Raw genomic sequence first — 13,392 nt, forward strand, 5'->3', positions numbered from 1 at the left:
AGCTTTAGTTACTAATTTTTACTGTATGTTGAGATTTAGGCCTACTGTGTGTACAGGATTGATGATAACCTTTGCATGGAAGTCTAACGCAAAAAGAAATGGTGAAGGTTACTTTTAGTAGAAAAGTGGCCGATCAAGATTTAAAAAGTCGTTTTCTATAACTGATTACAAATTAAAAAAAAAGGAATAGGCAGTAGACGCAATCGAATTGTGTAAGTAATCTGCAGTAGGCTCTCGAATATAGACTACGATCAATAGACAATAAAAGACCGAAAAAAAAAATGCAAAGTAAAAGTAGGCTATATTAGTCCGTGTTGAAGTGAAACGAGTTTGTATTGCAACCTGCGTTGTCTACCTGCATTGTCTGTGATGTCTCAGAAAAAAGATGATATTTTATTAACTTCCGAGGCCTAGTGATGATAAATTAAGATACGTTGACGTTAGAATAAGGAAAACTAGAGTCATTTACGAAAACCTACACCAGCGCCGTTCTTTCCACTGCGAATTTCACTTGGCCCCAACGGATTTGAACCCGGCTCTCTGGTGAGGAGAACCGTCACTTTAGTCGTTCTGCTAAGGCCTTCCGAACGACACGATCGAACCCCGGAAGGTGGCATGTATCTATGCTACGGTAACTAGTCGAAATACTAGGCTGAAGAGAGCTGCCATAAAACGTTAATAAACGGTTGAGTCTTAAATGGGCTCATTAGTGTGCAGTTTCAGGTGGCTGGTTCCTAATTATTCTGTTTGCCTGGCAACACGATCTCTTCGAGCCCTAAACAGAGAGATGTCATTTAGGAGACGCGGGCTCTGTAATTTCTAAAGCCATAAATCTCGCGGTTTACTGCAATTCTGCCTCTTTCTCATAGCCTTTGTTAGGTTGCAGAACTTTTATTACTGACTTTAAATTAGGTTATAGAATAACCGGATGCAAACATAGCATATTCCATTGCGATTTGAAACACTATACATGCGGTTGTGGTAAAGATTACCCAACTCTGCTCCCAACTATTACACATTTTATGTGTGAGGTAAACTTACGCAACTGTTTTCTGTTGCCAAGAAATGAAATACTGTTTCTTTTGTGTTTACTTACATAGGGGCAGATGTAAGTTCATCTATACTGAAGAGACAGTGAAGTTGTTGACCGATCTATGCATAGAGCCGTTGAGAAAAGAGTGAGATGAATGAATTTTAGGAATGGATTTACAGCCCGGAAATATCATGAAAATTACTCAGTGAATTTCCTAATGGACACCAGATATAACAGGACATCCCCATAAACTAGATCAGGGTTGCAAAACTGGGGAAGACAGGGGTGGAAGCATGGGGAAAGAGTTTGTTGCCCCTTCCACAAGGCCGGAGTCTTCAGTGACGTTTCTGTGACTTCTGGCAAGCACACTGAATACATATTTCTTCTCCCCCTACCTACAATGACGAGAGGGTTGAAGGAAAGGGATGAGTTACGCGTTTCGGCTTGTGACGTGTGCTACAATCGCAGTCATCCCCATAGTCCGTGCCAAGGCATCTCGCCAATTGAACATCCTCGACTAGCACCGGGATCACTTCTGCATGCCAGAGGGTTTCCACAACTGGACGTCGCGTCGTAAGGATTTCACAATAATCATAGCTCATTTTCAATATGTATCATGCTACGAAGTTTTACGCTCTACTCTGCTACTCCTGCTCCTGCTCTTATACAGATAATACCCATGTCTGAAATTCGCTCTTTCGTCAGTTTGAAATAGGACCTATTTGGAGATGTGGATATATTAATGAAATGTGTTATTAAATTACCTGTACACTTGGTCAAAATGAAAGTGGCCGGCGTCTGAGAGACTAAGTTCGAATCGGATATTTCCGTGAGCGCTCGGAACAGCCAGGCTATGTTCAAAAGATTGCGTATATTCTTCTAGTAGTTATAATGGGGAACACAACTATTAATCACTAAAATCTTCCGAGAAAATAATTCATATACGAGCTAAACTTTTGTTGTTGTTGCCTTTTAAATGCACCAGTGAAAATATAACAGGTTTTCGTAATTTTTTTTATCCTTAGAATACTTTTCGCTTTATTATTTTTTTCGTGTTAATGGAAATTTTTGACGCCAGATAGGAGTAACACTTCAGACAACAATTAGGGGCTTTCATATTAAAATGCTGTGTTAATTATTTTATTAATCCCTGCTGCTTTGCACTCTATTGCCTAAGGAACATTCAGTAAATATGTTGACTGTTAAATAATTGGCAGTATTTAATTTGCAAGTTGTGCTACAGGGAATATGAGTACTATACTAATCTAAATCCATGATCATCAGGGCCTAAACGTAGTAATTGTAAACAAGAAGAAAAAACATAATTCTAATGACAAAATATATCCTGATTTCCTGGAATTATAACTACAAATTTTCACCAATTTTGTGATTATCTGTAAGTAACATGAATTAACATAAGCAAAATTATTTGATTATGTTACACTAAAAGTAGTAGTAAAAATAAAAGTAAGGACAAAACAAAAAATTCTCTACGGAGATTCGAAGCATGCTGTGGAGGTAGCCCAAATCAGGGCCTTGTATTATGGAGTTAACTAAAGCGGCGCATGGAGGTTTACGGTAGTGAACTGCGCGTCTACCCGAAGGGACTTAGAAAATTTTCGCTGCTCAGGAGACCGGCTACTTTCATTTTGACCAAGTGTACGAGTAGTATGGAATTTGTCTCTTTACGTTAATGATTTTTTTTTTCAATTCTAAACAATTGTAGGATTTTCATCAAAGTTAGATACGTCGTTAAAGTTTTGTGAATCTGCTAACACATTTCCATCATTAGTAGCTCTTCAAACTAATGTAATCATGGCTATTGCAGGTAATGTGACTTGCTATGACGCACGAAGCAACCAGCCTGCCATTGGTTTATGCTATTTGAGGAAACGAGCTGATTGTTGTGCTGTTTTGTACGAGTGAACAAACAAAGGGACAGTGCGCTAGCTCGTGACCCATATGGGCTATTATCCCAACCCCAAACACCCTCCGTGCAGGGGTTTGTTGGCGATGTATCTATTGCAATATCGGTTAAAAATAAATGTTTATCACTCGCAAATCAAACACAATCTGATGCGAATTGTCGGTGTCGGTGTCTATTTTTGTGCAGCTTTGCGTCAGGTTTCCTGTTCACATTTCGAAACGCATTACACAAAATCTGGCGTACACTCTGTAATGCTGTCCTTAAAGAGTACAACAGAACTCAAAGTAAAATAGTTCATGTTTTGGTGAACTAAACATTTTACAGGGTGAACCTTAAGTAATGTCATTAATTCCAGGGGGTTATGCTTTGAGATACTATTTCAAACAAAAAAATTAAATACAATTTTGCTCTCTTTTGCTTTCTTTTCGAGATAAAAGTTGTTTTATATGGAACATTTCGTAGCGTGTTTTGGGAAAGCCATTGTTTTAATTTCCAATATGCTCAGCCAATTTTAGACAGCAGAATATTATGATAATAAATTATTGAAGAGATTGTAGTTTTGTCCTTTAAATGTGGAGAAATTTTATCCGTACGCATGTAACATTTTAAAATTATTTTTTGGAACAAAAGGTTACATTTGTTCGGATCAAATTTCTGCACATTTAAAGGACAAACCTGAAATTCCTTAAATAATTTATTTTCACAATACACTGCTCCCTTAAATTGACTGGGAATTAAATCAATGGCTTTCCCAAAACACACAGCTAAATATTTCATATAAAAATATTTATACGTCTTGATTACGCAACTTTCAACACTTCGGAAAACGTATTATTTGTCTTTCTTGTGTTAAATTTTATATTACCTTGTTATAACATGTTACAGCCTGCTATTGGTCATCTTCAGAACTGGTTGTTGCTGGTCTTGGCGCCTTTTGTTTTGCTTCCTGTGGGGGTGTGTTTGAGTAGTGTAATGTGGAGTCAAAGAGTGTGTGTGTTCTGAAATTGAGTTGTGTGTTGAGAATTTCATTTGAATGTGTTTTTGTGTGTCTGTATATTTCGTATTATTCTAGTGTGTTCACATTCTACACATCCAACCAAAAAGCCAGAAAATAAACACAACCTAAATAACTCTGCAGTTGATACAGCGTCATTAAATAACCAAGTAAAAATGAAGATATAATAATTAATTTTAGAAAAACCTTTCTCAGTTTATACTAATCCTCCTGTGTTATTGAGTTGAATTGTGGTTTATTTAACGACGCTCGCAACTGCCGAGGTTATATCAGTTTCGCCCTGTTTTATTACTTTATTGTACATAATACAAGATTATTTCAGTTGGGCGTCTTTATGTGCTTTTCATTTCAGATAAAGATCCATTAATATTTTATTAAAATTTGCTATGAGCCCAGTAAACAGGTGTGTAGATAATGAATAAGTACAAAATCTGATAGTAATGTAGAATAAATCGCTAGATGGCATATTGATAATCACTTCTTGACCATCAGAGTTGCTTAAAACTTCCTGTAATGAGAAAACAAAAATTATAGGCGTTTTACTTCTCGGAAGTTCAATGATATCGGCATTATAAGGACCAAAACTTCTTACAGTGATAATATAAAACGTGATCAGTAAGTTTTGAATGGAGAATTATTATTCGAGAGGAATTTGGACTTCGCAGTTCTAGTAAAATATAAAGATTACGACTGTGAATATTGTCTGGTGAAGGCCTATATAGCTAAGAAATTGTAATTTTCTTATGTGTATTAATAGTTGTTTTAATTATTGTTATAAAATTAAAGTAGATTTCGAATATTAGTTTGGTTTTAACCATTAAACAAGTAAATTAATTGAAAGCAATAATTAACACAACTATCATTTATTCATTTAATTTTTATATATTGTTTTAATATGTTTATTTTAAGATTGTTCGGTTAGCACGTCTAGCCGCGAAACCAGGTGGCTCGGGTTCGATTCCCGGTCGGGGCAAGTTACCTGGTTGAGGTTTTTTCCGGGGTTTTATCTCAACCCAATATGAACAAATGCTGGGTAACTTTCGGTGTTGGACCCCGGATTCATTTCACCGGCATTATTACCTTCATCTCATTCAGACGCTAAATAACCAAAGCTGTTGATAAAGCGTCGTAAAATAACCCACTAAAAATTTAAGATTGTTTAATTGTCTATTTAATGATTATGCCAGTATAAGTAAAATACCTAATACCAAACGGTCACTGTATTAAGATTAAAAAAATTGTAACTACATCAGATAGGGCCCCGTAATATACAATCCGGAATATGACAACACTTGTATTAGGTTGGTTACAAGATATAAGTACTAATAGAATATCTCTAGTATCTAATTTACATTAATTTCTACAATATATCTGTGTTGGTGATTAAAGATGGTGCATGCACGACCCGTTCAGATGATTCCTTTCGCAGCTCACGTCTGAGTTACTGCGAAATTGTTGTATTCGCCATGAGAGGATACATATCTTCAGATTGAATCTGTGGTCAAATGAACTCATCTACCGTTTAGAAGAGATGTAGATTTGACTTTTTCTATTGTTGATAATGAAAAGGAAATCACAGCGTTTCAATGATTAGTTCCATCTGCGTCATCACATAAAAAGGGTGAGAAGGGGACAGCAATATCTACTTGGGTGACCAGCAGTAGAAAAACTATCTAAACGATTCACCGTTGCTTTCTAGCTCATTTAGATGGACTTCACTTGCCTGTTTATTCTCAATTGACTTGATGACGACTCAGAATTTGTCTTTCTACATTTACACAGTAAACCGCCACAGGGGTCTTAGCGGCTAGAGCGCTGAACTTGTAATCTTGTGTATCCGGGTTTGATACCAGATTTATATGTTGGGCATGCCTGTGACCTGGGAGCTCCATTTCCCCTGTGTCATTTCAACAAAGCTCCATTATCATCAGACTTCCATGTTTGTCACAAGAGCTATATTGGATGGAGTAGTTTCTCCTGGTACATTAATGACGTCAGTTAAAGGCATAACCAGGTTACAAGACCTCTACGAGTTCTGACTTGTGTTATGTAGAAAAACACGTTGTTACGTATGTTTGTATGTCGATGAGTTCATTGTGATGCCCTACAGTCATAGAGGAGGTTCACCAGGAGACAAATGCCGCAAACAATATCTACACTGCAGTTGTTTATTTCGGAATTTGGAAACGATTATTTTTTTGTAGGGAATGGCGACATATTCTTAGAATGTATATTTTTTATCATTGTAATAGTAGTTATTTCAATAAATAGGTGTAAATTATTGTTTGTATATATGTGTAAAACATCTGTTCTATATGTATTGTCAAATTATTAATTTTGAAATTCAATTGTAATCAATGACGTAGCAAACATTTGTTCAAAACCTCTCGATTGTGCAAACCATTAAAATTAAGTTGCAGTGTTGTCATGATATGCTCCATTATACAGGGTGTATCTATGTATGTGTCCATAAATGTGGGGACATATTTCTGACACCGAACCATAACAAAAAGTTCATATGAACATGGGTCCGCAAACCCTTCATTAGGGAGTTATGGGTTAATTGGTAATGGTACATGTGATACATTTAACAATACAATACACATTTACAAAAATTGCTCAAAGTCACCTCCCCCTGCTTCGATGCATGCCCTGAGCCTGCGTTCCATACTTTCCTATATTCTGTGCAAAAATTCCTGGGGTGTTATGGATTTTATAAAATCCATTTCGGATACGCATATCCGTCATTTCTCTCACTGAATACATCTCGTGACGTGATGAATGTTACTGTGAATAACACAAAACAGAACAAAAGACAATCAGACAAAACAAAACAAATGTCATGACCAACTGTAATGAAGAAAGTGGTGAAAAATGCAAGTTTGAGGTGAATTACATAATCAGGAGTCACTACAGCAAATTCATTTCATAACTCCCTAACGAAGGGTTTGCGGACTCATGTTCATATGAACTTTTTGTTATGCTTTGGTATCAAGAATACCCCCCACATTTATGGACACACATACACACACACATATATATATATATATATATATATATATATATATATATATACACCATGTATTTTACATTCACCGTCGGCGTACTGTGCCGCCACTTATTCAGTGAGCGCCAGACATTTGAACTCCCTCCGTACAAGGCTATATTCCTCGATAAATTCAGCGTGACAAAAATGCGAAGCCTAGTCATCATGTCATCTCATCGCAGATGTAGCGTAGACCAGTCTCCTATGGCGCACCCTGGGCAACGACTCTGTCGGTAAATTTATGTGTATAACTTGTTTGATATGGCTGAAAGACGAACAGTCAAGTCGATTACATTTACCGGTTTCTGCACTTGACATATTCTATTTCCCGCTATCGGATAATACTTAGCTATGTTTTGTCTTCTATTGAACTCCCCTGTGTCTTTTCAAATTTATTTCACTCCATAGTTTCTTCTTTCATACAGTTGTTTGTTATCTTGGAATCTGCTTGCAATCTCTTCTCGTTTGGTCAAACTTTCTGTCCTTTATTTCTCAGTCATCGGTCAGTAAAATTGATATATCCGTGTATAAACGGCCCGAAAATATTTTCTTTTTCGTCTCTTTTCACCTTAAGACGCTTCATGATCTCAATATTTCACAAGAAATAAAAATCTAAAATTCAAATCTCTCTCGAAAATGTAAACAGGTTCCCAAGATACTGGAATAAGATTTCAAAGCTTAACGAGGTGTGAGATGTGTTCAATAATGTAAGAAAAGAAAAGAACCATTTCCCAGAAGTCGCGTTTTTTTTAATTGGCTTCCGCAGGTCATGAACCCTAGACGAAATCCCGAGCACGTAGCGAGAGGTCGGGCGACTTCATATGAAACGTGACAAATTGCTGATTGCTTCCAACCCGCCGCCACACCAAATTATACTTATTCAGCGTCAGACTAATGTTTCCTTGTCTGCAGTAACAACTCATCACCTTGCGTAAGGCGTTGCCTAGCGACCGTGATTTCGCAATAGGATCATGTCATGTCTCATTACCATAAACACTAGAGTAACATCCGGAGTTTTTACTTTCTCATCATATATGAAGTATAACAGACTATTGTGATGCTTCAGAATTCTGGATGTTTTCTGATATACAATACACATTTCCAGTATTTATAATGTAAGAGTCTCATCCGTTGCTAAGAAAATGACGTCATTGCCGTTGCTATGCAAATTACGTCGGGTGTTGACATTTTCGTAATGAAGTTCAATTTTAACCCTTAAATTGACAAAGTATCCTATAGAATACAACAATAGGCTATATGGTATAATTTTAATTGAATAATAGAAAAGAATTGGTAGGAAAATTAAAATTTCACAATACTATAATATTGTACAACATATAAAATATGTACATTGCGATAGTTGTTTTGTTTACAGTCCGACAAGGTTTAATAAACTAGTGTGAGAAATGAAGTTTTGCCAATTTAAGGATTAAAATTGATACTCCATATTGGATGTATTAATGCTGAGAGAATTGGTGTTGATAGGTTATTTATAAATTTATTGATAGCTAGATTATGGTGTTTGTAATTTATTTATATGAACATGCTACAATTTCCATTGTCTTGTAAGCAAGAAACAATAAAATTTCGATTCATAAACGACAATTACGAAAGTGACGATTAAAATTGACAGTACTAAAGTAATAGATGGCTCTGAATGGCTGTAATCCAACAGATTCTTACATTTCATTGGTGAATTTGTACATGGGACAAATAGTCACGAGAAGAAAGAAAGTTGGCCCGCGTAGATTTATGAAATTCTTTGTGAGCAAAATGAGTTAGTATTCATTTGTGAGTAGGTGCTTCGATTTCTACTGACGTAATTCCACAATATTAACGTCACTTTGATCCATTCAGTATCTGAACGAAATTTTATATACATCTCTTCTATACATGATGGTACCGTTATACTGCTGTGACTCGATCCCCAGGGCCTCGTCAGTTACAGCAAGTTTTACTAAGAGTAGGTGAGGATGGGAATTGGATAGGAAAGCTCATAAGAGGAGTTTCACCTCCCATACCACCGACTCCTGTGTTTTTTTTTTTTGTTTTTTTTTTTTGAAATTGTATATACAGAGTGATTCAGGACCTGTGCAACAAACTCCGGGGATCGATAGATCTCGCAATGAGGATCATTTTTCGTAAAACAACCCATATTCTCCGATAACTCGTGTAGGAGATACGCGACATCGAAAAAAGACAGGTTTTAGTGACATTTATAGTTAATTATGAAATTAATTATGCATTTATTTCTTCAAGTATCCTTGCGGACAGGCGAGTCCTCGGCATCAACCCCTCTGATTTGATTACCCCCCTTTGATTTGATTACCTGGTTGGGTTTTTCCGAGGTTTTCCCCAACCAAAAGGCAAATGCCGGGTAATATTTTGGCGAATCCTCGGATCTCACCTCATCTCACTACATCTCGCCAAAATATTGTAAAAAATTGCACAAAATTGTAAAAATTGTAAAAAATTACTAAATTGTAAAACTGTAAAAATTTGTAAAAATTGTAATTGTAATATTGTAAAATTTTGACCTGTTCCACATCTTAAAGCTTCTTTGCTCATGTAAGATCTATGGAATAAAATAAATGACTGAAAAGTGTCCTGTCATTTTGCTGCCCCGTTTGAATGGTGCGCTTTTCGGAACACGCTTCCGTTGCTCATGGAGGATGTACCCTTCTCGATGTGAGGGGATATGTGATTCAACATAACGTCCCAACGCACTTCAACCTGATTGTACGAGCACATCGGAACAACATCTACGTAAAGCAATGGATAGGGAGAGCCGGATCTGTTGCGTGGCCAGTGTAATCACCCGACTTCACGCCCTTAACCTTTTTTTTTTTTTTTTTGGGACATGTGAAGTAATACACTACACCACTCGAATTGACACCGGAGAGGAATCGACTATGCGAATATTATCTGCTTTTGATCAAATTCGATACAGGCCAATGACCACTGCTACGACGGTGTAATGAATGTAATCAGGTGCAGGGTAGATACTTTGAACGCCTGTAACTTGTCAGGAAACATACTTGAAAAATAATTCATTTCATAATTTTTAATGTCTCTAAAAACTGTCTTTTTTCTATGTCGCTTAGCTCCTAAACGAGATATCGGAGAACATAAGTTGTGTTACGAAAAATGATCCTCATTGCGAGATATATCGATCCCCAGAGTTTGTTTTGAAACTTTATTGCTAGTCTAAATTTGCTACGATTTATAATTTGATAAATCAATTTATCTCAATGCAAACTTAAAAAAAAAATATAAGTTAAACTTAGTCAACATCTCCACTAAATTGTGTTGACACGTGATTTGTTATGCAGTATTTCGTAATGTAGTTTCATAAAGTTTTATACAATTACAGAATTTCTGGTTATAATTCTGACAATCTTAAATGTACGCCTGGAAGCAATCCAGACAAAGACTTCACAGAGATGAAAGTTTGCCGTACATCAATACTGTTGCATGCAGAATTAACCAGGGATACTAATAATAGAACGGTCAATATAATGCTGGCATGACACTGACAATGAAAAGCAAAAGCAAATTCTTCTATATAGGGGAGGTTCAGACGAACAACAGCAATTAACATTCTTATAGCAGAATCAACTCTTATGCGTGTCTGTCTACACAAACGATCGTTATAGGCGTAAATATCTGTTAATAAATGCCATATCTGCGTGAACTTCATTTCCCTCCAATTTTGTGGTTCTTCACATAATGTGACTGAACTCTTCTTGTTGTGCTTTGAAATGACACTACGCCTGTTGCCAGATCGTCAGTAATGTTACGAAATATCACAAAACGACGGGTGGTCGTTTCTTGGAAGCTTAAGTAGGGCTATTTCTGACGAAAAAACGGCTGTGTTATGTTTCCTGCGAATACTGCAGTTGATTTGATTCTAATATTCTGACTTTGCCGCTTTGAGAGAATTCGTGGTCTGAAGGAAAAGAGACTTTAAATATACCGGTAATTAGGAGAAGAAAGAAAGTTGTGGATTAGTAACATGTTGGTGAAATCGACCCTTAGTAATCTAGTTTGGGCGTTGCTTATAGAGAGAGATGCTTGAGATTATTTGATTAGAATCAAAGTTCCTACTGTTTGAGCCAACAAATAATTTCTATCTACGCGGCCCACGTAAATATGTACATTTTTCTCTGAATGTATTTAAGGTAGAATCATGCAGTTTTGCACACTAGTAGACAAGAATATTTGAATCATCCTTGGATTTTTCAGATTAACATAAAGTGCACCAATTTAACATGGCGGAGATAGGGGACCTACCGATACATACATTCTCTACATACGGTGACACAAAAACCGATCGTCCTCTCGCTCAGTAAAATTGTAATAAATTCTAAAAATGAACTATCACAATATTACTCACATCACAATATTAGCATCCTTTCCCCTATGCCAAAATGCAATAATACATACAGCGCTGGCAACAACAAAGAAATTAGATTGTTATATAAAATTGAACAAATACATAAAAATACTAAATATTGATGATAACAAACTGTAGTTTCTGTGTCGTTCATATTTTAAGTAGAAACGAATAAATCGCTTTGTACGATTGTAAGTTTATTATGCATGTAATGTATGGTTTATTTCTACTTACCTCTCTTGATGTAGAAACAGCTCTTCAAATCTGATTGCATGAAGATAAAGAAGACTTATAATTGAGGCCTTTATTTGCAAAGTCAAATACATCATTAAAACATAATTTTTCAATATGAAGGAAAAACGTATATCTCCTATACACCAAGAGATAAAATTTTAATACTTTGAGGATACGTTTGTTATATAATATTGTAATGTTCCATGACGTATGTGAATGACATTATTGCATAATTAGTGGATAATAAAGAAAATATGTTTGATGTATCTGATTTTGAAAATTATTCTGTGATCTATCTGGGTTTGCAAATGAATAAGAGGCCTTATCTTGGTTTGAAAGCAGACAACCTTTCTTTTATATACAGTGTATTATTTTAAATCCACTGTTACATTATTAAAATTAATTTGTCATAATTGTTACATTTTCGTCACAAAAGAAACTGAATTATTAAATAACCGTATCACTTATTTCACGGGCATGGTCACACACAGTTTCTTCTTCATTCATAGAAGAAATTTGATTTTCATCCAAGCTTTCCAGTCTGTTAATACATGCATAGTAGGATAATGTTTGAAGTGATTTCCAGTCATTGCCAAAATGTTTTGTCAGCAAAGCAGTTACATAATTTATTTTTAATTGTGACACTTGTACTCCTGGCAGCATTATGCTTGGTGCTGCAATATTTATTATTTTGTTCTTCTTACAAATGCTCTTGTATTGACCAGACTCGCTGCTGTAGTGAACTTCACCCTTCACTAGAACGTCATCCTTCTTGTTCGACTGAACGAAAAGCCTTTTACATGGAAATTGCCACTGGGCTGGTGGCCGCACTATATTGGAAACAGTTTTTTTTTCCAGTCATATGTTTTATCTGACAAAGTTATGACTGTTCAAAAATTAGAGAAAATATCTGTATACCCCTTAGTGCTAATGATGATGTCTTGCAGGTTTTCTTTCAGCTGTTTCTGCGTGGGAACTATACTGATGCGCAGTGAACGTATGCGCAAATCCTTGATGTATCTGGTTTTGGAAACAAACTCACATGACTTAGGCCTATCTGGATTTGCAACCAATACTATTCTTTCATCATACAAATCCATGTGATGTATCTGATTTTGGAGCATAATAGTGATATAGTAGTTGCTGAATCATATGAAGATATGAATCATAACTTTAACTCATTTTCGGAAAAAAAAAAAAAGCGATATATCTGATTTTGCAACTACACACCTCAATTTAAAATATCCTTCTTGTCAGACGTGTCACAACTTGTGAGTTCGTACATCTTTGTGGTAGATTGGAACCGTAATATTGTAGCAGTAAGATAATAGTTATGTTTCTTTTTGTGCAACGGTAGGACCCTCAACTTTGTCGCTATTAGCCTTGTCTTAATGAGCGTGGCTCATAGATGCTAATACCAAGAAGCATATACCACTTACTTCATCAGAGACTATTCAGAGAGCACCACAAGCGTGGGTGTGCATTACACTCGTAATGGATAATGATGGAGAATTGTTGGGATGTCACAGGGGAATTAGAGTACCCGGAGGAAGCCCGTATATTGCCTGGACGACGGGCTTTCCCGACACAAGATATAAATTCAGGGTTGATCAATCTGGATTTGAACTAGAGCCCCCTGGCTTATAAGCTCAACGTGCTAGCACTTAGTCACCGAGGTGATTCTGTGAACAATACGTAGGTAAATAAAGAGCTCAAAGATTGACAAAATTAATTTAAAAGG

The 13,392-nt window shown here is 36.1% G+C and overlaps 1 protein-coding gene across 4 annotated transcripts in view; it reads left to right on the top strand.

The window, feature by feature from the left end:
- The window catches only part of LOC138709219 (protein Fe65 homolog), a 736,863-nt gene that overhangs the window by 416,589 nt on the left and 306,882 nt on the right, over positions 1 to 13,392 (top strand). The gene's annotated exons all lie outside the window — the stretch shown is intronic.

This window comes from Periplaneta americana, chromosome 11 (genome assembly GCF_040183065.1).
Source record: "Periplaneta americana isolate PAMFEO1 chromosome 11, P.americana_PAMFEO1_priV1, whole genome shotgun sequence".
NCBI classification, from domain to species: domain Eukaryota; kingdom Metazoa; phylum Arthropoda; class Insecta; order Blattodea; family Blattidae; genus Periplaneta; species Periplaneta americana.